The sequence below is a fragment of the Sander vitreus genome, chromosome 8, assembly GCF_031162955.1.
Source record: "Sander vitreus isolate 19-12246 chromosome 8, sanVit1, whole genome shotgun sequence".
NCBI lineage: Eukaryota > Metazoa > Chordata > Actinopteri > Perciformes > Percidae > Sander > Sander vitreus.
Window position 1 is genome coordinate 9991473 of NC_135862.1, and position 25519 is coordinate 10016991.

Here is a 25519-nt window from a genome sequence, read left to right on the forward strand (position 1 = left end):
TAATTCAATAAATTAATATATTTTTGTCTTAAATCCACCATCCACCGCCATTTTCATATTATACCAACATTTGTAGCATCCTGAGCCTTTTTGGTAAAGTTACTAGGAAAACCCAACCCAGAGTAGTTTTAATCCCCCCCGAAACAAGTTTATTTTTAAAGAACTATAAAAAAAAAATTGCAATTTTCACTGTCCCCCGCAACTTTGCAACAAACACACAAAAGACATCGCAACTTTTATCGCAATTTTTTTACAAAAGCTCCCGCAAAAAATCTGGCTTTTTGGGCCGCAACAATCTCAAAAAAAGGCCGCGAAATCCTGGAGGGACTGACTAACTGTAAGGAACAGGTGCCAAGCCTCTCGTATCAATACAAGAACATAATAATTGTGATTGAGATAATATACGCACAAATTACATTATGTTGGTTTGATTTTTGCTAAGAAGCATACACCTTCACAAAATGAATGGGTACTCACCCAGACTTGGACATGTGCACAGCACTCACACCTGCATGTTTTCACACATTCTATTCACCTCCCCCCATCCTCTGCCCACTGGCAGCCAATATTAGTGTTGGATTATACATTAAAGCCCGAGTCATGTTTAGCAAGTGGACCCTCTTAAAACAAAAAATAAAAAGGCTTTCAGTGCAAACAGACTCCCCACCTCTAAACCCTTGGCTCTAATAGTTTAGAGCCACTAGCTGGGCTCTACACTAACAATTCCTTATATAGCTTGGTTTCTTGCCTGAGCAGACTACAGTATAAAGAGGGTGAAACCAGAAGGCCATGCCTGCAGGGATGAATTTAGGGCAAGGGAGTGGTTCATGTCTAATTTCTGTTGACGCATGGCTTTTAATGAGAATTGGGACGTGACAGTGTTGCAGAATGGCTCGTTAGTCTGTTGGCATTATTAAAGCACAGTGGCTTTTTGACTGGGTGATGTGGATGTTTATGAAGATTATCCCACATCAAGTGGGAGCAGTGTTTGTTTTCAGGCTCATTCTCAGCTTGGGGCCTTGTAGAGACACATTGTCCACAAAAGAAATCCTTTTTAACATTATGTAAAGCAGATTATTTATGATATTTGTCTTTATTTTCTCACTTTTAGCCTTGGTCACAGCTTGTGTGCTGATGTTGCTGCTGTTAGTGACAAAGCAGGCTAGTAATAGTGTGTCATATTGAGTTCTACCTGCTTGACCGACCTCAGCATGAAGCAAACAGGTGCCAAAGCTATACAGGTTAGTTTCCTTTTTAATTTAGATAATTGAGGAGCTCAGGGTCCACCATACTTCAATGTCACTGTTAAAGTGCCATATCTTACCCTAGTCCCTTTTTCTTGTGGGGAAAAATCTCCATGCGTGGAATCTGCCAAACTTGAACTACCAAATGTAGAATTTTTTTGGATTGATTTGTCATCAGCTTTTAGTGATTTGCTGTATTCAGTAGTTCAACACCTAAACAAATTGCCTAGTTGAAACATTTAGTACATATGGGAATTACAAATTGTTCTGTGCTTCTGTTGATTCAAATGTGAATACACTAAATTTCTAAACAAAAATCCGTATTTGTTTTAATTAGCCTGTATCTGTGACTTCTCAGGAGTATGTGCTCACCTGGAGCACTTGATGGTGACATTAAGCTGACATCTGCCCTCTCTCGACTCTTGCCTCCCTTGTCTGCAGGAAAATTGGCTGCCACATTAAGATGCCCTGCGGTTTTGTCTGAATCAGTGACTTCTGGTGCTTTCAGACCTATAACACTCAAGACAACAGGGAGCTGCATATCCTGGCAGGTAAGCGGAGTAGACGTTTGGTTTCCTGTCATCAGCAGAAGGGCAATTAATCATTAAAAATGCTGTTCATATGATTATGCAATCTCTTAGTACATGACAGTAGTTCTGTCGGTTTGGAATTTGCAGGGAGATCTGTTGCGTTAAACTAAGCCCTTCTAATTTCTTTCTAAGCTGCTGCAAATACAAAATGAGTTAAAAAGACAGTTTTACGCCACTCCATGTACTGAGTGAGTTTGTGCCTTACTTCTTTAAGAGCTTGGGCTGGGTATGGAACTGTTGCTGCTGTTGGGCCTGTAAAGGCAATTGAGACATTAGTAATATTGGGTTGTACAAATAAACTGCCGCACAAGTATACAACCATCTGTAACATCACCATGACAAGGCAAAAACTAGACTAATAACTTCAACCTGACTATTGACAGAATCTGGTTTTGATGTGTTCCTGTATTCATTCTGATAGCTTTGAGTTTAAATAATATTTGAAGTAGACTTAGTCTCATATACGCAGGGTTAGTCATCCTTGCAAAAGGAGGCTGGATGGTCATATTGTGTCTTCCAGTTTCTGCCCTTGCTGCCTGGGCTGATGTTTATTAGTTCTTTGATTGTGTGCCTGCCCCTTTATAAATCTTCCTTTCTGTAACCAGTTCTCTTCACGCTTTGGCACAGAGGAACCACTACAAAGCAGTCAAATTTGTCAAACTGCTCAACAGCCTCAAAGGGGAGCGAGAGGTCAAAAACATGCTGTACATACATTCAGTGATCGGATGTGTCATGTTGAGTGTAATACTGCTGAATGTTCATATTATATTTTTATTTAGCCGACTATTTACATGTTGGAGTTTAATTCAAGCCAAGTTCAGATGATTTAATTGTTGCAGAATGATTCTTTTTAGTATACACTCATCTTTCTCTTGCTGGAAAATGATTTCATCCCTTCTGACTTCATGACCAAGGTATTTCAAAACTGTAGCTGCACGTCAACTACAAAGCTCAGCAGCTATTTCTGGCCTTGTTTTGTTTTTCGTTCCGTTTTGGTAGTTATCGCCACCTCTACTTTGATGACTGAGACTGCTATGTTGTCTCAGTAAGTCCCTCTGCATTTAGGCCTACATGGTTGTCAGTGCTGTTGTTTCACATTGACAATACATATTTTTTTATTCAGTTTTTCCTCCTCCCTGCTGAAACCTTTGATTTGTTTTGTCTGTTGTGTCTTGCAACTGTGACAGTTTAAGTGGTAGCTGTCAGTTACATTTTTCTGTCTATTTGGTACAGGAAGATTGAGCATATGCAGTTTACATTTATTTATTTATCTATACTCTACTCTAAACTCTTTGGATAAAAATATGAATGCTTTTCTTTTTTAGATTTTTTGTTAACATTTCTATTACTTATTTAAGACCCCAGATGTATATAATGGTGTTGTAAAAGAATTTACTTTCAGAAGGTTTAAAAGCGCTGAACTCAATAGCGATAGGGGTTTTGCCTTTAATATGATGGCACTGTTCCATGCAAAGGTTTAGGGTATCTGGGTACTGTGATCCAACTATTGTGGCAATGTCATGGTCCCTGTGAGGTCTCTTATGATTCCAAGGCCTAATTAGCACCAGAGCAAAATCCCACATTCGTATTTACAAGGACTTTGAAATGGGCTTGAGCATAATTGGACTTGCAAGATCGCTGGCTGAGTCAAGGCCAGCCACCACCCATTGCTCACAGGCTCCCACTGATAGACCCTGTGCCATCTAGTCTCATGGAGGATCAGGGGGAGAGGATTTGAGTGGGTTGTTTTTGACATAATTATCCTCTAAATGCTGATTCACTGATAGTGAGGTCTTTAACTTCAATGTGTTCACGAGGCCGCAAGAATGTGGCATCCACATCTTTTCTTGATTTCCTCTGGGGAACCTAATTAGTGTTTTGGATATGGGGGTGTTTGGGGTAATAATCCTATGAATATATGATAGCAGCACTAGTAAAGTCAGAGCTGTATTCATTGACACGCTAGAAAGTAAAGAATTAAAAGATTCATAAAAATAAATAATTGGAAAATAAAAGTTTCTGCCTTGAGCTGGTCATTGCTGTCAGCGCTGGGAAAGTATCACACGCATGTTTAACTTCCATCAATCTGTGTAGAAATGTAAACCATTGTGGGTTTGCTTTGGCTACTGAAGGAACGCAAATCAATTGCAGGCAACATTAGTATTCTACCCCAAAGCAAATTCAAACAGTTTGCATATGACTGAATAATACTGAACCATTAATAACCTGGTCAAATAAATAGCTTTTCATTATTTTTCCACATGATTTTGCAAAGTGCTCATATTATGCTCATTTTTAGCTTCATAATTGTATTTAGAAGTTATATCAGAATAGGTTTACATGGTTTAATTTTCAAGAAACACCATTTTGTTGTACTGCACATTGCTGCAGCTCCTCTTTTCACCCTGTGTGTTGAGCTCTCTGTTGTAGCTACAGAGTGAGACATCTCATTTCTCTACAATCTTTAATGGGAGTCGCACATGCGCAGCACCTATGCAAGCACTGCTAGCTAATCAGAAGCAGAGTTTGAGGGTGTGGCACGCTAGCAGCTAGGCGACGTGTATTACAAAGTGACGCACGTTCGTCACGGAAGAAAAGGCTGGACTACAATAGAGCTGTTTGCGAACAGCGTTTTCCGTTGGAGATGGAGAGTCCCTTTGGGGTGGACTTTTTCACCTATAACATGCACACACACAAAAAAAAAAAAAAAAACACTATAGAGGAAAAGGCAAACAGCAAAATATGAGCACTTTAATATATTTACTTAACGTTAATTTCAATCAGCAGAGCTAAAATATCAAAACTGATTTTAATTCCATCCTTTTGCTATACGCTTTTTCCTTCATCTCCAGATTTCTTTGTACGATCAGATGCAATAAAGGAACAAAAACTAAACACACAACAAATGAACACTCAAGTCAAGGCCCATCAACTACCCCCATTTTGAGCTAATCCCTTGATTACAATTGTTAGAACAAATGCAGTGTAAACACCTAGCTGTAACCTCAGCCCTTTTAGTGAACAATTTTCTAATTTTAGTGAGCAAGTGTTTAAACACAGGTTTTTGAACAGATGAAGTTAGAGTACAACAGTAGCAGATTATGTCAAATAATCTAATAGCTTTCGTCATTTATTGTGAACCTGTTATTCAAAAGATATTTTTGTTTCCCCAGGCAGGTGGCAGCCTGGCTGCTGTAGCTATAGCACAGATGGTCATGTCAAACAGGAACAGAACACTAACATAACCCTGGTTTTCTCCACACTTTTAGAGCTACTGTAGGTTAGGTTCATTCCCACTGGGAAAAAAAGATAGGGCACTTCCACCCAGACCTTCTCCTGCTAAAGTTAACGTTTTCTGACAAAGAAGATGGCGTATAGTGAACCCAAAGTATTCAAACTACCCCTTCAGAAACAAACTCATTTTATCTTAACAGTTATGTTGGAAAGTACATACAGACAAAAAAAAAAAACTAACTACTCACACAATATAAAAGGTCTCTTAACCTTGAGATTGGCCGCCTAATGTTGGGGCACTTAATATGAAGATGGTTTAGCTGTCAGGTTCCAGGTGGAAAATAACAAGGCTTGGACCCAAATGCAGAGTAGAGGTAATGTATTATTATTAACAAAAACAGTCTTACAAAATAAGGTGTCCTCAAGAAGGCAGGCAGGCACAACAAAGAATAACCAAAAGACACGACAGAGGACCAACCACCAGGAAGCGCGACGCAGAGACAACCAACAACTGACAATAATCCAACAGACAGAAAGCACAGTGAGTAAATATACAGGGTAACGAGTTAACAAGGGACAGGTGACACTAGGGATCAGGAACAGGTGAAACAAATCAGGGTGAGGCAGACAATCACAAAAGGCGGGGAAAACACAAGGCAGGAAGTAAAACAAGACGTGACTAGGGAGAAAACACAATACTACAAAATAAAACAGGAAACTGAAACATACACAACCATGACAGTACAAAACGTTCAGGCAAGTAATCCCAAAAAGCATGCAGGCCAGGAAGCAAGGAAGGAGCCAGCACAACTGTCCACGACTCAACAAAACACGACAATAAATCACAAAAACAAAGCAAACACAGAACAATGAACCGACACGAGACAAAGAAAGCACAGCGACTAAATACACAGGGTAATGAGGGAACAAGGGACAGGTGACACTAGGGATCAGGAACAGGTGAAACAAATCAGGGTGAGGCAGACAATCACAAAAGGCAGGAAAACACAAGGCGGGAAGTAAAACAAGACATGACTAGGGAGAACCTAGGGAGAAAATACTACAAAATAAAACAGGAAACTGAAACATACACAACCATGACAGAAACATACACAACCATGACATTAGCAAAATGAAAAACTCAAATTATAAATAGATTATAAATGAAGTTGTAATTTTTTTGACAGCTTAATTAATGCCAGTACATCTACTTCAACTGGGCCAAAAATCTTTTAACTGTAGATATTTTGCCAAAGTATATGTTGAAGTGCAATTTCTTTACTTTTCCTTTTATAATTTAGCAGTACAATAACGTTACATCCTGTTTTTATTTTGATAGTCACTTAAAGGTGGAGTATGTGTATGAACACCGGATTCTTTTCCACGAACCCACAGAACGATCAGCGGACAGTGATGAGATATTTGCTGATTTTGACAAAAAATGTATTGGCTTAGAATCGCAGACTCCACCTTTTTAACTTTAATATATAATATTGCAATGTTAGATGCTTAATCTGTTTTGTTACCCTCACCAGCATCTGCACGAAGACATGGATATCTTATCCGTACCAGCTGATATGAGTGGTAGAATATCTGCTCTGGCTTAAAATGAAAAGGGGGAAAAATGAAGTAATTCACCATAGTTTTACCAGACTTTTTATGTTACGTTTAGACGCCTGTGGCTTTGCTACATAAGCGTAGCGTTAAAGTCCCTGTGGAGTTTCTGACCACTCTGAAAGTCGGCATGTATTGACTGGCAGTATGTATGTATAGATCCATCAAAATGACACACTGTTGACTCATGGAAGCTCTTTAAGTTACTCTGCTTATTGATTGCTGCTTTCCCCCGCTATGATTGTCCTTTATAAATGGATTAGGATGTGCCCTGTGCTTTTTCCCTCTAGAGTTACCACTTCAACAATGCTTACTAAAAGTGCCCTTGCTATCTTGCTCCAACAGGAAACAATGTAGAGTTTTCCCATTAGGACCTCATTGATAAGGTTTAAATCAATTAGGCCATAGAAAGTATCTAACTTCCAGGAAGTGTAGTGTGGAAGTGGAAAAAGATAGACCTTGGATAGTGCTCTGTCCTTGAAGCCCATTATGTCAATAAAGCCAAGGGCAGTGGAGATCAATACATGAGTGGGTGTCTGGAACATGAATTCCCATCACACTCCTGCTTTCCCTCAATCCCTGACTTTCCCACCAGGCCCCACTAAGTGGACTGTGGAAACCAGCAGCTGTTGGAGTTCCCATCAGAGCACCTCAGAGAACGAAAGTGAATTTCACCAAGGGAGTCACAGAAGTCTGAAACATCAATATCAAATGATTTATGGGTCAGCTCTCTACTCCAATTCTCTAACCGTTAGTCAGAGGGAAACCTCAGCGTCACCAGCACAAGTTTATTGGATTTACAAATTTTGCTATTGCTTTTTTATATATGCTTTATATGCAAAATTGTTATTGTCTCACATTCCTTTAAGTAATGAAGAGTTTATTTTTTAAATGATGTGTCTTCTGGCCTACATCCCAAGACCACTGACCACAATATTGAAATACATGCCTGGCTTTCTCTTGCCATCACCTGCTGATGGAACAAAGGTCAAGTAGTAAAATGACGTCAGTTTGACATCCTTAACCTCCTAGGTCCAGTGGGAGTCTTGGTGGATTTAGGTAGCCTATTCAAAATGGTTTCAGAGGGGTGGATGGCAGTCTCCCCTAAATTCCACCAAGCTGTGACCCCAGTCCCGTCAACGCTGCCTGCTATAGTTATCCAAGGCCTGTTTCAACTTAGTTATGGCAGGAATGTGCCATTGCATGAGAAGAGGTCATCCCTCTTCATGGCCTGCTATGGCTCTTCCCCAGACATGCTTTCCCACGCATGCAGCCACCCTCCCATTCATCAATGAGGAATGTTGATATTTATTATGCAGGGAGCTTGACTTTGCATCATCCGGACTATTTAGAGTAAATAAACCTAAGCTCCAATTTATTGTTTATCGTAAATGAATAACTTGTTTCACGTTGGACCAGATTCAGACTTTCTGTGGTCTCACTGTGTTAGTATTATTATTTTACAATTAACATATATTTTGCAACGCTAGCTGAATGGCTTTAGGGACAGCAATGTTGGTCCACCACTTTGGTTGATATCTATTCCTGTTCCCCAGAGGATGTATCCTACTGGCTTTGGTGAACATCTGACTTTTCCTCGAGTGCCACCATGAGCTTGACTTTTTAATTCTTTACAACTATTGGGGATGAATTGTGGTAACTTTGATCTTCTGACTTTTCTTCTTATGCCATCATCTGGTCACTGGTATTTGTTTACCATGTTGCTCGTGTTGGTTAATTACCAAAATACTCACTAAACCAACACGGGCAACATGGTAAACATTATACCTGCTAAACATATGCATGCTAGCATTACCATAACTAGCACGTTGGCATGTTGATGTGAGCATTTAGCTCCAGTACAGCCTCACAGAGGCACGAGCATGGCTGTAGACTCTTGATCTTGTTTTATTTGCTGATCTGTGATTTACATAGAGCCCTACGCTCACTGCTCCTCCAAAATGCCACCAAATCATCCCCGTGTTTTGCAATGCAACTGCAACAACATCATTTAAGCTGCTTTTGCACATGCATCTTAACCCATAAATGCAGTGGCAATTTTCTGTGTCTCCCATCATGTGGGTTTAGAGGCTGGAGTCTTTTCTGTATAAAATGCCTTAAGTGATTAGCAAGCTCAGGACAGTCACTATAAATCTTTCATCATTGGCCCTGGGGGGAACAAAATCATGCAACATTTATAGGTAAAGCATGTGAAGGTCAATTACATTTTTGCTGGTGTTATATTTAAGACAGGGCTATTAGTTGTACTTTAACACACCCAATAACTGCCTTGCGATTTAATGGAATGGATTAGTCATGTTTCCATGTGCATAAGGAAACAATTTGGTATTCTCTCAAAAAATCATGTTTCGGTGGTTACCCTGTGTTTCTGTTTTCAGTCCTGAATAATGTTAATCATCTGAAAGTAGGGCTGAAACGATTCCTCGAGTAACTTGAATACTTTGATTACTAAAAATCCTTTGTTTAAACATTGTTAGAAACGTATCACTCACAGTGTTTCCGCACACCGGTCTGACGCTGCTGGCGACACATGCCATGAAACTGACGGCACAGTTTACACAATGAAGAAAGAGAGTGTAAATAGTGAGGGGCTAAGAGAAGAGACAGGCTGGAGTAAACGACAGAAAGTGTCCAAAGTTTGGAATCAGTTCAAACGTAATTAAAACGAAAACTCTGTACAGTGTGCCGACTGCAAAATTGAACTAGCTTACCACAATAATATCACGACGTCAATGCTTCAGCATCTCAACAGAAAACATTGAGTCTAACTTAATCATCCATTCCACAAAGCGGACCCGACAAAAGTAAATCACAGAGTCGTATGGACGATGAAACTACACCAAACACAACAACTACCAAAAACAAAGACAAGAAAATACATAGTGGTGACCAAAATTTGATCTAAAGAGCCGACTTGTTGACTATCCCTTCGGAAAAACGGCTGATTGTTGCGCACCATTTTCTCTCACTCTCTCTCTTCACGGAGAAACAGCTGATCAACGATCTACTAGCATAGGTGTAACAGAGCTGTGTGACATTGTAATCAAATATATAAATGAAAATAGGTTAAGTATAACTTATATATACTTATAAGCCTATATACAGATCAGTCTCAGGTTGAAACTCAGTATGAAACACGGTATCGGCATTTATAATTGCCGATAAATGAATATTTCAAAAATGTAATAAAAACGGATTAAACGACCTTCAACCATGTTCAATCTTCATCTTCAACCCGGGCTCTAGTTCTAAAAGTGAAGTTGCACCATTTAAGGTAATGTTTATGTATGTTTAATGTATGCCTTAGTTTGAGGTTGTTATTGCATTTCAGAATTTTTTTTCTTTAAAAACAATGTTATATGGCACTTAAATGCACTTAATATGTTTAGTTTTTTGAGAGATGATATTGGAAGCAATGTAGGCAATACAAATGTATTTTTTTCTCGAAAATGCAACCAAACTATTGTATATTATTGCACTTCAATAAAACAAGAGTATTTCTTATCCGATTAATCGATGGAATATTCAGTAGAATACTCAATTACTAAAATAATCGATACCTGCAGCCCTATCTGAAAGTGAACTGAAGTAAATTACCATTAATCACTGATTAATAATGTTACCAACCAGTCAGACTGTAGGTCCAGCTACAGACAGCAGTTTTGGAGCTGGTACATTGTCAGTTATTGCCCAGGCACTTATCAAGAGGGTGAATGGTTGCTGTCATGGGTTGGTAGAACATGGACTCTCTGGTGAAGGCCAGCTTGATCGAAAATTCACGACTAATACTAATCTGTCATGGACGTTGCTCGTTTCTGTTTTACTCTGTCTGCCAAGCTCAAATCAGCACCTTTGTAGACGGAGATGTCCCTGATTTTTGAAACTAGATCTAGTTACTTGACACCTTGTCATGTAATCTGTGTTTCAGATTTATTGGCCACTAGTCTGCCCAAAGACTTTCAACTTGATCTGCGCCAAGCCCTTTAGTCTGACCACCTATTGTTTCGCTGTTTAGTCAACCTTGTCTTGCCTGGCTCTTCAAACAATATGAAGTTTCAGCTGTTCAGCACCCCCTTCCCCCCCCCCTGCATGGGTTCTGCTTTGAAGATGGAATGAGAAATTAGATTTCATGCTTTGGAGTTGATATTAAAGTTACAATGGAATATTTCAAGTGTCACTGTTTTCCAATTGAGTAATGCCTCTGGCTTTCCTATCAAATAACACTGAGCTTTGGCTTTATTTCAGCAGTGAAGTCACAGCTCTGTCTGCACATTTACCCTACTGCTAAAACATACAGTTGTTTTACAGCTTTACAAGCAGATTGGTTGAGTGTGTCTGATAGATGTAGGGATTTAAACTGTTTAAACTGTCCTCATGCTTGTAAAATGAAGACATTTTGGCCTGTTTCTTGCCTTTAGTAAACTTGTAAAGTTGCAAATGTGATTTCTGCTTTAGGTTGTTTGAGACTGTTCAGAAGTGTTGTGATAATGCCTCCTGCAGAGCTTAATCTTTTGGATTCAAACTACAGTATTATGTCTGTGTTGTGCTCTTTGGCCCTTTGAGACTCAAATTTTTGACTGCCTTTGGCAACGTTTAAAAAGATTGCCAATAAATGTGTATAGAAACTTTGTAGCATGTGATGGAAAACAACTGTAAAGTTTTTGCTATCCCCAGTTTGCATTGTGCACTTTACAAAATATTTTTTCCAGCTATTATTCAAAGTTGATGAACAGACAGATTGGCAGGGTCTTGTTTTTACCACAGGACTTGTGTGCACAGAGGCGAGCACACACAAACTAATACATGATTGATGTCACTCAGTATTGGAGGTGATGTGCAAGGCCAGATAAGGAAGTGGTAGAACATCGCCTGCAAGGAATTTATCACCCTGTCAATTTTGAAAGGATTTAGCTGCTACAGTATTAGAATCACATTATAACTGAAAGTAGAACGTAGACACATATTAAGCCGCATCAGGTTTATTGACAACCCAGGAGCTGTCCTATCGAATGGGACTGCTGAATGTATATAATCTTGTTTTACCAAAAGGAGGTTTTGAGGGGCTAGGGGCTCTGTAAAAATTAGTTTATGATGTCATGTAAACTACATTGCTTCCCAGAAGAGAACTCGCATGGATTTTCAGAAAAAAGGGATGGATGAATCAAGTAAGAATGGCCTCCAGCCTTCAGTACAGATTCATGTGTATAATCCCTCCCATCCTCCCATCCCTGTCACTATCTTATTAAGCCTTAAGCATATGAAAATACTGCTTCAGACCAGTGTAACTACTGGCCATTGTCAACTGGGTGGATGTTATGAGAGAGGAGACTTGAGTTTGTCTGTTCCATATGTAATCTTGCCTTGTTGTGACTCCTCTACACCCGGCCAGACCCTGTTCACTCCACCCTCTATTGCATGTTTTTTCAGCTGTGTTTACATGCCAGCTCTCTGAAACTTGACGGGTAGGGTGAGTGCCTTTCTCTGTACCAGACTTCTGACATCTGTCAGGATCATATTTTCTTTGACTTGCAGTAGCTTCATACAAATGCTGCATACTATAAACTTTCTTTTGAGAAAGATAGATGGTTAAATCTATTCAAAAGTCTTAACATATTTAAATCATCTTAAATATTTCAAGTCAGTATTTAAGGAAACGATCCCACAAAAGGCTTTACCTTGAGAAGTTAAGAAGTTGTTACTAAATAATCTTATATTCATGCAGCCCTTAACTTTTGAAGGGCCAGTCTAATATTTGAGGTCTGTCTAGCAGATGATATTAAAATGCGAAATCTGAGATAAATATACCTCATTATTTTGTAAATTTAGCTGGACATTAATAACTCAAAATTATTCAGATGACTTAGTTCCACCCCAAAAAAATATGGTTGAGTTTGTTAAATGTGTTTATTTTGTTACTTGTAGCCACTTTGTCTGTGGGTTACAGAGCAAGAGTATACAGTTGTGTGTTTGACTAAATCTCAATTTTGTATGCATTACAAAGTCACTGAGTATTAATGTAATGTACTGCAGTGCATTAGTTGAGAAATTCACTAAATTAAAGGTGCGTTATAAAGGGAGTCAGTTGAACACAGTACCTGATTAGCCTGGCTGAAAGAAAAATCACTTTGGTCAATTTTATTCATCAATCATATTTTCATATTGCCATTTAGTTCAAGCAATTATGACATGGCTGACTATTTGTATAATAAAGATGGACAGCCTTGAAAAATGAATGTGTCTCCAACAAAGGCAGAAAGCAGATGGGGGACCTGAACTGTTAATGTCATCAAGATGTTAACACTGAAGCTATGTCATTGAGAAAGAATGATAGATGATTACAACTAAGATTAAGAAGAATTTTTTGGGAGAATTGCACCTTCTATGTTTCTGTTATTGTACCATGGGGATAAACTTACACAATCAGGCTCATTAGGGTTTAAGCTTTGGCTGTAAGATATTATGATTACAGTTGTCACTCAGAAGAACATTTTCTGCTGCAAAAGATGCCTTGTATTTCCTCATCATAGCTCAGACAGCGTAAAAATAAAACCTCTTTATTTCCCAACATGTACAATATAACTAGTAGGGCTGTCAAACGATACATTTTTTTTTTAATCGCCAAATTTCTATAGTTAATCACGATTAATCGCATGTCTTATCAAATGAATAGAATTCTATTATTTTGCATTTCAGAACTGTTTTTAAGTACATATTAACAATGGAAAGCCATTCTTACCAGTGTATCTTAATTGGGAATCAAATTAATGCAAAGAAAGCTACTTTATGAACTTGACTTTAAGATTTGTAATTGTTTATTATTTAATTACTGTAAACAAAAGAAAAATGTGTGAAACTGTTATTATTGCACAATTCCTACAAGTACCTAACCTAACTGAGATGTAACACTTTGCTTATACAGTACAAACAAAATGGTCCAAAAACTGGTTGCCACAGCAGGACATTTGTAACCTTTACGTTTTTCTAATAAGGAATATAACAATTCTCCCGGACAGAAAAGGGAGTGGACAATGTCCCAAATGACAAAAACAGCTCCTGGTAGGCTAACTTTACCTGCTGCCAAGTATAACGTGTTATTAGGTTTCTGTTGCCTCTAACGTCTGTTTCGTTGCATCAGAGAGCAGCGCAGACATTTAAGCGGCACCATAATGAGGCACCGAAATCTGTGTTGCTATTCCGTCCGGTAGATACTGGGCACCGGTGCCATATTAGCACCAGATTTTAACATGCGCCGTTAACGTGAACAGAAATTTGAGTTGCCTGTATCTTTTCACTGCAAATGCATGTGTGTGGAAAGCGGTCGCACAACAGCTGAAATGTTGTGTTGCGCATGAACGTAGCTAGTGTTTAAACTTTACGGAGACAACCAAATGAAATATTGACTTCTTTTGAAATAAGATTTTCCAGTTTTGTAGGTTTTGATCTGTTTTTATATATTTAAAAAAACACAAATATTGAACAAGTGGTTGCCAAAGGGGGCAACCAGAGGCCATGAAACGGTTGCCAATTGACTCAATCTGGTTGCCAAAGGCAGGGCAGGGTTACTGTCGAGCCCTGCAGTAATGGCAGAAGTCTGTCATCTTGACATGTTTAAGCAAATAGCCGGAGGCACACTAACGTATTTAAGTGAATATGAAATGTATACTGTATTTGTAATTTTTATTTTTATGTTGTGTCAGTTCATGACTACAAACAATGAAAGAAGCTGCAGAAAATAATCACATATCACTGTGGACCCTTAAGAAAAAGTTGAATCCAAAGAATGCTTTTGTTTTTTAGAGGGATGAGGACTAATCTGTAAACTGCTATGTTACGTCTCAAGATTATGATTGTTTCCTTCCAGTGTCACAGGGTAATAACTTTCTGTTCGTGGATTGATAGTCTGTCCCTTTTCTTTGGAAACCTTGTGTATTCCCTCTTGCCAGGAGGCCCACAGAGCCAAATCTGTCTTCAGATGCCAAATGGACAAAATTAAATTAGATTTTAGAGAGCTTGGCAGCGGATGGGGAAAAAGTGGAAACTATTTTAGGAGAGAAAAGTGGGACAGGGTTAAAAAATTACCCAGAAATATAATATCTCTTTCAACATCCCATCAAGGTGAAAAAGAAACTTGGTGCTAAGTTAGGTGAATCCCTGATAAAGTGTTTTATTCACTGCAGTTTTTTTGTAGATGAGTGCACATACTTTTCAGTACTAGGAAAGTTTGTCTTAATATGACCAGAGCAGATAAACATTATTTGAACAAAATTAATCATTACAATTTTAATGATCATTTTAATGATGAAAAGTAGAGCAGCTTCACTAAATCATTTTGTCTTATCAATTCTAACATTTCTGTATTTGACTTGTACATGTTCTGTTATATGAAATGGTCATTATAAAGTTATTTTAAACCATCCAAGTTAACCAACTGCCTTTGATAGAGATAATTAAACCATTATTTGAGCTAGCATTCCTGTCCTGTTTTCCAAACTTTGGAGAACTTGTTTATATCTTCCCCTTCACACTGCTCAATACACATTTTTGTCACCCCATCTTTTTGCATTCTTGGACATCCATTGTGAATTGTGGACTGATGAAGGACCTTCCCAGTTCTCAATCCCCACCCACTACTGGTTTAAATTGAACTTGTCACAAAGTGCATACCTCAAGGATCAAAGGGGGAAGGAGCTAGAATGACGGTGTAACAAGAAAAATGGCATTGGAAAACTTTAATTATGAAAAACTTCCGAAACATCTGATGTGCAGTCAGTCCCTCTCATGGAAACTAAAGGAATTTCTAGAAGCAGTGAAGTTAACATGTCCTCTTATTTACCATCGTTGACAGTGTGCTTAGTTTCCAGATACATTCGAGAAATGGCAGATCACACATCACCATCATCTTTTTTTATCTTGTCCTCATGATGCAGGCAATTCGGCTACTTACCAGTAGATATTGTTGTTCTGCTCATGGAAGTTAAATCTGTTCAAGGATCATTAGTTTCAGTTTGCAGCAGCAGCCTCCTTGGCAGACTTGTTTCATCATCTACTGTTACACAAAATCCCCGGATAATATGGCATATAGCATGAAACATGGTTTGCTAAGAAGACTTGGCCGCCACAGTGTTTTACTTATTTTCCTTAATTTAGTCAGGATTATTGTGTCAACACTAAACATTTCTATAAACATTTTGACAGTCTATACCTGTAACTCACCTATATCTTAAAAACAGCTGAGCCCTAAAACTAGTAGTCCCTGTTTTTAAAAAGAGTCAGATCAACATTCCAAATGATGTTGATCTCAAGTCACATGACAGACAGAATGACAAAACAACAGGGACTGATAATATAGATGATGAACTGATTCAAATGGCCATAGATCATATTGCATCCCCAAAAGTCACGTACTGAATACCAGCATTAAACTATAAACTTTTCCACAGGCATGGAAAGAAGCAAAAGTTATTCCACTGCCCAAAGATAGGAAAAAGTCTTTTAGTGCCCCTAATCGTCATCCCATAAGCTTGTTACCAGCACTAAGTAAGATCTTTGAAAAGGCAATATTTGATCAAATGCAAGAATACCTCTCAGTAAATAATCTAATTACAAACTTCCAACATGCATACAGAAAGGAACACTCTACATGTACAGCTCTGGTGCAAATGACTGGTACAAAGATTTAGACAACAAAATTATCTGTGGAGCAGTCCTTTTAGATTTTACAGCAGCATTTGATATTATAGACCATAAGCTTCTTCTTGAAAAGAGTGTTACAGATTTAGACCATCTGCAGTTAGCTGCATGGAAAGCTATCTGGTAAATAGATCACAAAGAGTCTTCTTTAATGGTAGCTACTCAGACAAGGTGTTTGTGGAATGTGGAGTGTCTCAAGGGAGCTACCTAGGTCCACTTTTGTATTCCATTTTTAACAATGATTTGCCTCTCGTACTAAAAAATGCTAAATTAACGATGTATGCAGATGATACTACAGTATATACATCAGCAAAAACACCTGAAGATCTGACTGCCATCTTGAGCAGGGAACTAGCTATTTTTGGGAAATGGATCCGTGAAAACAAATTGATGCTTAATGTAGCCAAAACAAAAAGCATAGTACAGTATTTGGTTCAAATCATTCTTTAAGGCGAGAGCCGGAGCTCAAACTCTTTCTAAATAAAACACCAATCCAGCAATTAAAGGAAACTAAGCTATTGGGCATTACCCTAGACAACAAATTGTCCTGGTCAAAACATATCAACAGTATTGTCAATTAAATCGGCAATGCATTAGCGTTAGTAACGCGATGCAGAAAATACTTTACAAATGATTTAACCAAACTTGTACTTAATAGTCTTATTCTTTCCCAGCTCGACTACTGCCAGATAATATGGCCGAATGCCCCAAAAAACAATTTGAGGAAACTTCAGCTAGTACAGAATAAAGTGGCATGCCTTGCTAACCGGTGTCCGTACAGCGCTAACATCAATAGTATGCATTCTCATCCTAGCTGGCTAAAAGTTGAAGACAGATTAATCGCTGCCCTTCTATTGACAACATGGAAAGTTTTACAATCAAAAAATATGTCATCATATCAGTATAGTCAATTAAAACACAATTTGGAGTCATATACATATGCCACCAGACAGGCAACAGAAGGCCGGTTTTTACTCCCCAGGGCAAATACTAATTCCTTAAAACGTATTGTGATCTATAGATCAATGAAAACATGGAGTTCTTTACCATTGTTATTGACTAAATTATCAAAGAGATCAATATTTAAAGATGAAATAAAAAAAAAATCTTGGAGCATCATATTTGTAGACTCCAGGCATTTCGGAAATCTTTGTTTATCTTTTCATATAGACTAATTTATGCTTTAAATGTATGTTTTAGATGTTGAGTAATGTTTCATGTATGTTCTTAAATGTATGGAATTATGTGGACTGTAATGTTTAATATTTTTTTTTAAATGTGGACCCCAGGAAGAGTAGCTGTGCTTAAGGGCACAGCTAATGGGGATCCAATAATAAACTAAACTGAACTAAACAGACTGCAGTGGTTTAAACTCATCATGACATTTTAAAGGGTAAAATTCACAGCAATTCGGAGCTATACTGTTATGAATCCCCAAACCCTGTCAGGTTGCAACGTGATACGGCTTTTAAAGCCTTCATTGTCTGGTCCATGGATCTGGCTGTGTTGTTGCGTCCTGTTGCTGCATGTCTCTCAAAAGATCAGCTGTTGATGGAATGCAAGGTTGGTAAAGTTGAAATATTTCTCAGCAGACTGGCATAGATGTGCAAGCATCAGAGTAAACCATTTCAGACCAGAGCCAAGCAACCAAGCATGTCTACAGAGGCTTTCACAGGTTTCCCAAAACATGATTTAAACTGTCTGAAGTTATGGTTTGTAACAGTTTGTAATGCTTCAGGTTTATACCCTATTATATAAACTATTCTTTCTTATTCTTTCTTTCTTTTTCTTTTTTTCTTCGATTTTTGGTGTCATGATTTAATTTACTGCATTTACTTGGAAGCATCAACAGTCTTCTTCCTGTATGAAAATAATGAATGTGTTAACTACTGACTAACATTGCTGGTTCAATTTTGTTAAAAAAAAAAAAAACAGAAGTTGGTGTGTGTGTCCTGGATTAAAATGGGGAGTGGAAGGCTCTGCTGTGTTATTAACTTTTTGCCTCCGACAGTGGAGTGCTGCAACACTATTACTGGGAAAAGCCATAGTTATCCAAAACGCTGTGCAGGCGCACTACTTGTGAAATAAACCAGACTCTGGACCGGGTTATTTTCTTTGCCCCTCCAAAGTTCATTGAAGTTGTCTAAAATGCTGCAGTATGTGTTAGTCAGCCGGTTTGTTAGTGATGGAGTTCGGTGCTTGTTAATCTGTAGGTGATGGGGTATGAGGTGTTCATATTATACTTCACCTTTGTCTTGCAAAGCTAATTAACTCATTAAATCCATAATGCGCCTAAATGCCTTTTTTGAAGACAAGCCACAAGATGACTCTGGCATGTGCGTGCTGTACACTGTCTCTGTGCCCTTGTGGTTCAGGCAATATCACAATATCACATTACTTACTAAAGCTATTACAAACATATGTTCTGGCATTGAGAATCATGTTTTTTTTATGGGAATCTATTTCGTTTTATCCACCCCTACTGAACAATATAATGCAAACCCTGTTGCATGACATTGTTTATTTATTATTATTTCACAGCTGTTGTTGGTACTAGTGTTAAAAATCATCTTTCCAAAAAAAAGAGTATTTTTTTAGTTTGGAAATGTGAGTGTGGCGGTATACTTTTCGTAGTTAAATTATTGAGAGGACATAGAAAAGGGCAGCATTTGTTTTTGCCTTTCCTAGCTAGATTGTCTTACTGCTTGACAGGCCTGAAGCAAACACACATATAATATGCAAAAGTATCTGGCAGAATTTTCTTTCGCAAACTTGTCTTTAGCAAGCCCCTATTATCCAAAAACTTGTTTCATTTTCCACACTGCTCTTTAAATTGTATGTACAGTGCTGCTTGAATCAAATCCTGCTTTTATAGTGATCCACAGCGTAGCTACATGTGACTTCCCTCATTATTTGGTACCCAGTGAATATTACGAATGAAACTTCAAAGGGCTAATTTGAGCCTGACATCCTATAAATAGAATTGAGCGACACCAGGCTGTAAAGCGCAGCAGGGCTTGCCTTCGCTCACTGTTCTAATGACTTCATTTCTATGCATTGGGAGCAGCGCTGATGGATTTTGGTGTCTAGCTACGCTTTGTGATGACTCAGTCATCACATCTATAACACTTATCATGAGGGTCGAAGTATTCTGCTTGTGGACAGCCGTGTGTGACTTTTTAATTCAGAAAGGGACACGATGTCTTTGGCATGCAGTCTCACCATTTCTTTTTTCATTAGCTGTCTTTCCCTCTGCCACTTATGGATCAACTTTCCGTTACCTTTTTGAGTGTCTAAGTAGACCCAGCTTTCTGCGATTATTTAGAAATCTATCTATTCAGCTTCAAACTCAGACCTGCAAACTCATCACTTTTTGTTGAAATTCCCTTTTAAATGAAAAATACGGCACCTGCATGAAATATCTTGTGGCATATTTGGTGCGTCAAAACACCTGCACTTATTGTTACCGCCGCCAAGGAGGTCATGCTTTCGGTTCCGCTCTGTGTTTTAGGTCTGCGCTCTAAGTGCCCTTCTAGTTTTCTATTAAAAATCATGGTGGCATGTTGACGTGCTTTTATGCTTCAGGATTGCATGTCGGTGTTCTTTTCCCCAACACTCTCCAGAAAAAACATTTGCTCCCCAGACTGGCGCATCCCTGCTATTGTGCCTTGTATGGTGTGTTTAGTATGTGTATCTACTGACACACATCAAATGTTGTTTCGTGACATGGCCTGTGTGTTGCACTGAAATGATGGAGATTCACTGCCGGCCATCCTCGAGTCCTGCAGAGAGATAAGTGGTCAATTTAGAAAATATGGCCAAAAAAGGAGATGCGTGGCAAAGTGGCGAGAACCAGCACTGGAGATGTGTGCTCTATGCCGTGGATGAGTTGGCAGGGGTTGCACAATTGTTAACGTTTCTTGACCTTTTGCAAGATACCCACAGCAGCTGTAATGAACAATGTGAACATGTTTCCTCTTTTAACATCTCAGAGAGCACCAGAATGCTTAATGCATTCTTACATGTTAGAATTGTAGTTATTATCCCCGCACAAGGGTTTGATTTAAAAACATCACCCTTTTGTTAATCATCATGCCTGCTTGCATGCCTGGAAATGATTTTCATTGTCTAGTTTTTTAAATGATATATGCACCATACTACTGTACAGTAAGTCTCCCTTTCCCCTGCCTTAGTTAGCATACATCCAGTAATCCATTGAAGAAAGAGTACCCCCCCCCCACACACACACACACACACACACACACACACACACACACACACACACTTTTGTCATTATTTGTATCCCCCGCCAATGTTTTAGCATCTCTACTCTTTGTCTCTGTCTCATTAAGTCTCCCTCTTGTGTCACTCTCTGTTTCTCAGAGGGTACTTCACAGGTTCTTATCACGTATTTTGTCTTAAGACAGGCCCTCAGAGCCCTGCTGCAATCAGCCAGGAGCAGGAAGCCAACATGAGCAGACTATGAAGAGGGCATTATTCTGTACTAGAGATACCGATACCAGTATCGGTATCGGCTCCGATACTGCCTAAAGCGCTGGTATCGGTATCGGGAAGTACTGGAGTTAATGCACCGATCTGATACCACATAATAAAGCCCTAAAGAAAACCTACGTTAAAGTAGTTTAACTGACTGGATAATAAAAGAAAGTTCTGGGGCGTTCATTGTTTGTGTTTGTTCATGTTTCACAAAGAGTTTAACCTGAGCCCGGCTGACAACAAAGATAGAAATAATATCACATCCATATAGGATAATAGTATACAGTTGTTAAAACATAATAGAATATATGACACACTGGTATTGGATCGGTACTCGATATCGGCCGATACGCAAGTTCAGGTATCAGAATTGGTATCGGGAAGCAAAAAATTGTATCGGGCCATCTCTGTTCTGTACTTAACAACCACGACCCTCTTCTATCTTTCCTCCCTCTTCCTCTGTCCACCTCTCCCAACGGTTGTTGATAGGAACTCGTTGTTTTTACTTTGGGTATTCATTCCTCTCTAAAAATGTGCCCTTGTCTTGAAAGTTGATCCAGAGAGAGTACTGAATTCCAGTGAATGCAGTGCCAAAGATTTCTTTGAAATGTTAAAAAGCCTGCAGAGGGATAGCGTGTTCAACTAATGTCCAAAAACCAGAAATTCTGGGGGAAGTGGAAAATCTACAGATAATGGCAGTTATATTTTCAACATAAGGAGAACGTGATGCATAGATTAGAAGTTTGGAATGAGGTGACCGCTCAAAGCAAGTATGTGTAGATATTAGGGGTGTCACGATTCTCCAAATCCCCAATTCAATTACATTTTCGATTCTAAGGTCACGGTTTGATTCGATTCTCGATTTTTTTACATTTATTTATTTTTTAAGCACAGGTTGCTATGCCATTTTTAGACTAGACTTTTATGCAATATATCTGACCTTTGTTCGCAATGTACCACACTACATTGTCAAATTTAAAACATGTATTAACAACATAATGTAACAGTAACTTATATCTATAACCTGCCATCTAGTTTCTCTTTGTAACTGCAATCTTCTTCACAGAAGATGACATTCAAGTTCACAACAAAACAAACAAAAAAACAATAAAACAGCCATGTCCATAGTCTTCTCTGAACAACTAAGTGTCTTACCAAACTGTTTCCGAACAGTTGAACATATACCACACAGATTAACTGCCATGTTAGTCGTGCTGCCAGTGGAAGAATACGGTACACGCACATAGCAGAGCTTGCAAACTGTGGCTTTTTTGTCAACAACGCGAACGTTGTCAACATAACTCACTGGAAATCCAAAATACTTCCACACCGGCGACTAGGGCTGCACGATATTTTGTTTCATCGTCTACATCGCGATGTTCGCATGCGCGAAAGTCACATCGCAGGACGTTGCGATGTTGACGCTACAACTTCTTTGCTGCTTGATAAAAAAGTAAACTTTCACCGTTCTCCTTTTCCATGATTGTTACCGGCTGACCCTTCCCCTTTTAAGACAGGTGGTCATGTGGCGTAACGTTAGTCCGACGGGGGGTGGGGGGTTATGGGAAGTGAGGCTCTCCCGTGTGTAGAAAAGTACGGTAAGCAGCAGCTGCCGCTGACACAGTGATGCACATGCTTTTCCATGTAGGGAAGCTACAGTAGTCAGTATTTTATATTCGCTGACAAACTAAATCGCGTAATCACGACGTATCCCGGCCATTTTTCACCGCAGAAAGCTGCTACCAGCCAGGCTAAAGCTAACATAGTTAGCCTAAAGAAACAAGGCGTCTGTCCCAACTAACGTTATGGTTCGAAGCTGCGACGCTGGAAACGTAACATTAATCTACAACAGCAGTCTGTTTCTGATTTAACGTAATTTACACTGATTTAAGTGCTCTTGGATACAGTTTGTTGTAAGAGTGTGACATGCAGGCTCTGCATGCACAGCAAACCAACAATCATGATCAATTTTAATCAATTTATCAAACAACCAAAGCAGGCCCCACTAGTCGACCACAACCTGACATTTAGAGGAAGCAACATGCATGCATTATTAATATTCACTTTAGCCTGGATTGATATTCTATGAATACAATGGTGTCATGTCAGTCAACCAGTGTATTTCTTCCTAATTTCCCTCTCCAAAATCACTTCAGAAGAGTCATCACAGCGCTTACTTGCTTTGGTTTTTGTAAAGCATTAAAGTTCAACAAAGACTGGTTCACATAAGAAAATTTCCTTTTTCATTTTTATTTTCTTTGTAGATGCACTCCCCTACAAAATCACCCCAGTAGTTTAGAATTATTTAGTATTTCTAAATAGGGCTATTTATGTCCTCTTGTAAAAAATTGTCTTTTTTTTTCATATCGCAATATATATCACAGGGAAAAAAATATCTCAATGTAAGTTTTTTTCAATATCGTGCAGGCCTACCGGCGACTTCAGTGAAAGAGGAGGGGGCTCAAGTTCTGTGGATGGGTCTCCTGCATCTGCAGTTGCCATGCTATCTTTTGACTGGCTGTAGCTAAGTTAGAGGAGGTTGACTGACTCGCAGCACTTCAACACTAGTGTTGACGAACTGACTGACGAGCCGGTTAATTAACCCGAGTAATGTCACTGAACCGGGAGAATGAACCGACTCACTCCTGTTTTGTTTTTTTTTACCTCATTCGTGCCGGTGTTATAGCCCTACTGGTTTCCACACTAACTGGTTTCCGTATGTTGTGTTTACCTAACAGCTGCCTATGTGGTCCGCCTCTGTCACCAGATTCGTCACACAATCACAAACATATTACTGGCGATTTTCAAATCGTTTCCCAGATCTACTGTCGCGAAAATGTTTGTCTAAGTAATCACCACATTGCAGTCACCTACAAAAAAAAAAAAAAAAAGATCTAAAAACAATATAATCATTCAAGTTAGGGTCGAGCTGGTTTCGATCTCGTGGCATAAATATAATAGCTAACACCAGAGTCCGCAGCTCTACGCAGTGAGCTATCGAAGCTCTATATGAAACCGCTTCCAGTCACACATTTATCAACTACTTCAGCAACCAGGTAACAATTTGTTTTGAGCTGATCTAAAACAACTGGTTACCTGGGCTTAGTTGAGGAAATACCCGATGATAGTTTTCACGTTTCTTTCCTCACATCTACGGCCATATGGACTACTACTACTTCATCACAGCCACCTACTAAGCTACACATTGTGACTGATACATATTTTTTAACAGCAACGATAACTCGTGGTCTAATATTGTCGATATACACAATTGTTACCACCGAGTCACAGAAAAGTGGAATACACGACTCAGTTTGAATGCATGGTCTTCGTGATTTACAGTCATTGTCTCTCCTTTTGTGTAACCTATATGGTATGGGATATAGTAATGTCTACCTCAGAATTTGCAAAACAACGGCTTGTAATACAGTGTTAACCTACTTGAGTTTGGCTGCGAATTAACCAAGCATTGTAATGTGTCGCTAATCGAATCATTCCATCCAAACTGATGTAAAGTTGTTCTCCGACTCAGCAAAGTAGCTATTGATATTTTTTTAATGAGCTTATTCATCTTTAGTGATATGAGTTTCTCTCTGGGTTTAACCAAGTGCGCCCCTTGTGGACAAAATAAAACACCAGCATATTACAACATGAGAAACATCACATTCATAGCCTTAATTATTACAAGCCGTCAGTCACAATGTGTAGCTTAGTAGGTGGCTGTGATGAAGTAGTAGTAGTCCATATGGCCGTAGATGCGAGGAAAGAAACGTGAAAACTATCATCGGGTATTTCCTCAACTAAGCCCAGGTAACCAGTTGTTTTAGATCCGCTCAAAACAATTTGTTACCTGGTTGCTAAAGTAGTTGATAAATGTGTGACTGGAAGCGGTTTCATATAGAGCTTCGATAGCTCACTGCGTAGAGCTGCGGACTCTGGTGTTAGCTATTATATTTATGCCAGAGATCGAAACCAGCTCGACCCTAACTTGAATGATTATATTGTTTTTAGATCTTTTTTTTTTTTTTTTGTAGGTGACTGCAATGTGGTGATTACTTAGACAAACATTTTCGCGACAGTAGATCTGGGAAACGATTTGAAAATCGCCAGTAATATGTTTGTGATTGTGTGACGAATCTGGTGACAGAGGCGGACCACATAGGCAGCTGTTAGGTAAACACAACATACGGAAACCAGTAGGGCTATAACACCGGCAGCGCTTCGCTCAAGCTGAGTGTGATCGGTGTATGCTCCGTTGTGTGTAGCTGGTCTTCTTCTGCTACTGTGTGTGTAGTAATCTAGCTCATTAGCGCCTCCACTGGAGTGGTGGTAGAAACAATCAGGAAATGGACTACCTCGAGCAGGCTAAACGTATGTGTTTTTTTTCCGTTTGGCAAGCTGACCGGACGTGACATGGGGGCGTGGCAGCATCGACGATTCCATTTTTTTAAATTTGAAATTCGAGATTGTGACTTAATTTCGGCCGATTTCGATTTCAAATCGAAATTGTGACACCCTTAGTAGATATGATGTACCAAATGGCTTATAGTCTGTTGGTTTAAGTATGTTCTGTGCTTAACAGTACTCTGAGTACATACGTCCTCAGCATAGGCTTTGTTTTTATGTGAC

General features: G+C 39.0%; 1 protein-coding gene across 3 annotated transcripts in view; it reads left to right on the forward strand.

The window, feature by feature from the left end:
• Window positions 1-25519, forward strand: part of peak1 (pseudopodium-enriched atypical kinase 1) — a 118501-nt gene that overhangs the window by 19961 nt on the left and 73021 nt on the right. For 2 of the 3 annotated variants that reach the window (XM_078256693.1, XM_078256692.1), the window contains exon 2: window positions 1686-1795. The exons of the other annotated variant lie outside the window; for it this stretch is intronic. The gene's annotated coding sequence lies outside the window, so the exon portion shown is untranslated. The remainder of the gene's footprint in view (window positions 1-1685; window positions 1796-25519) is intronic. 3 annotated transcript variants of the gene reach the window in all.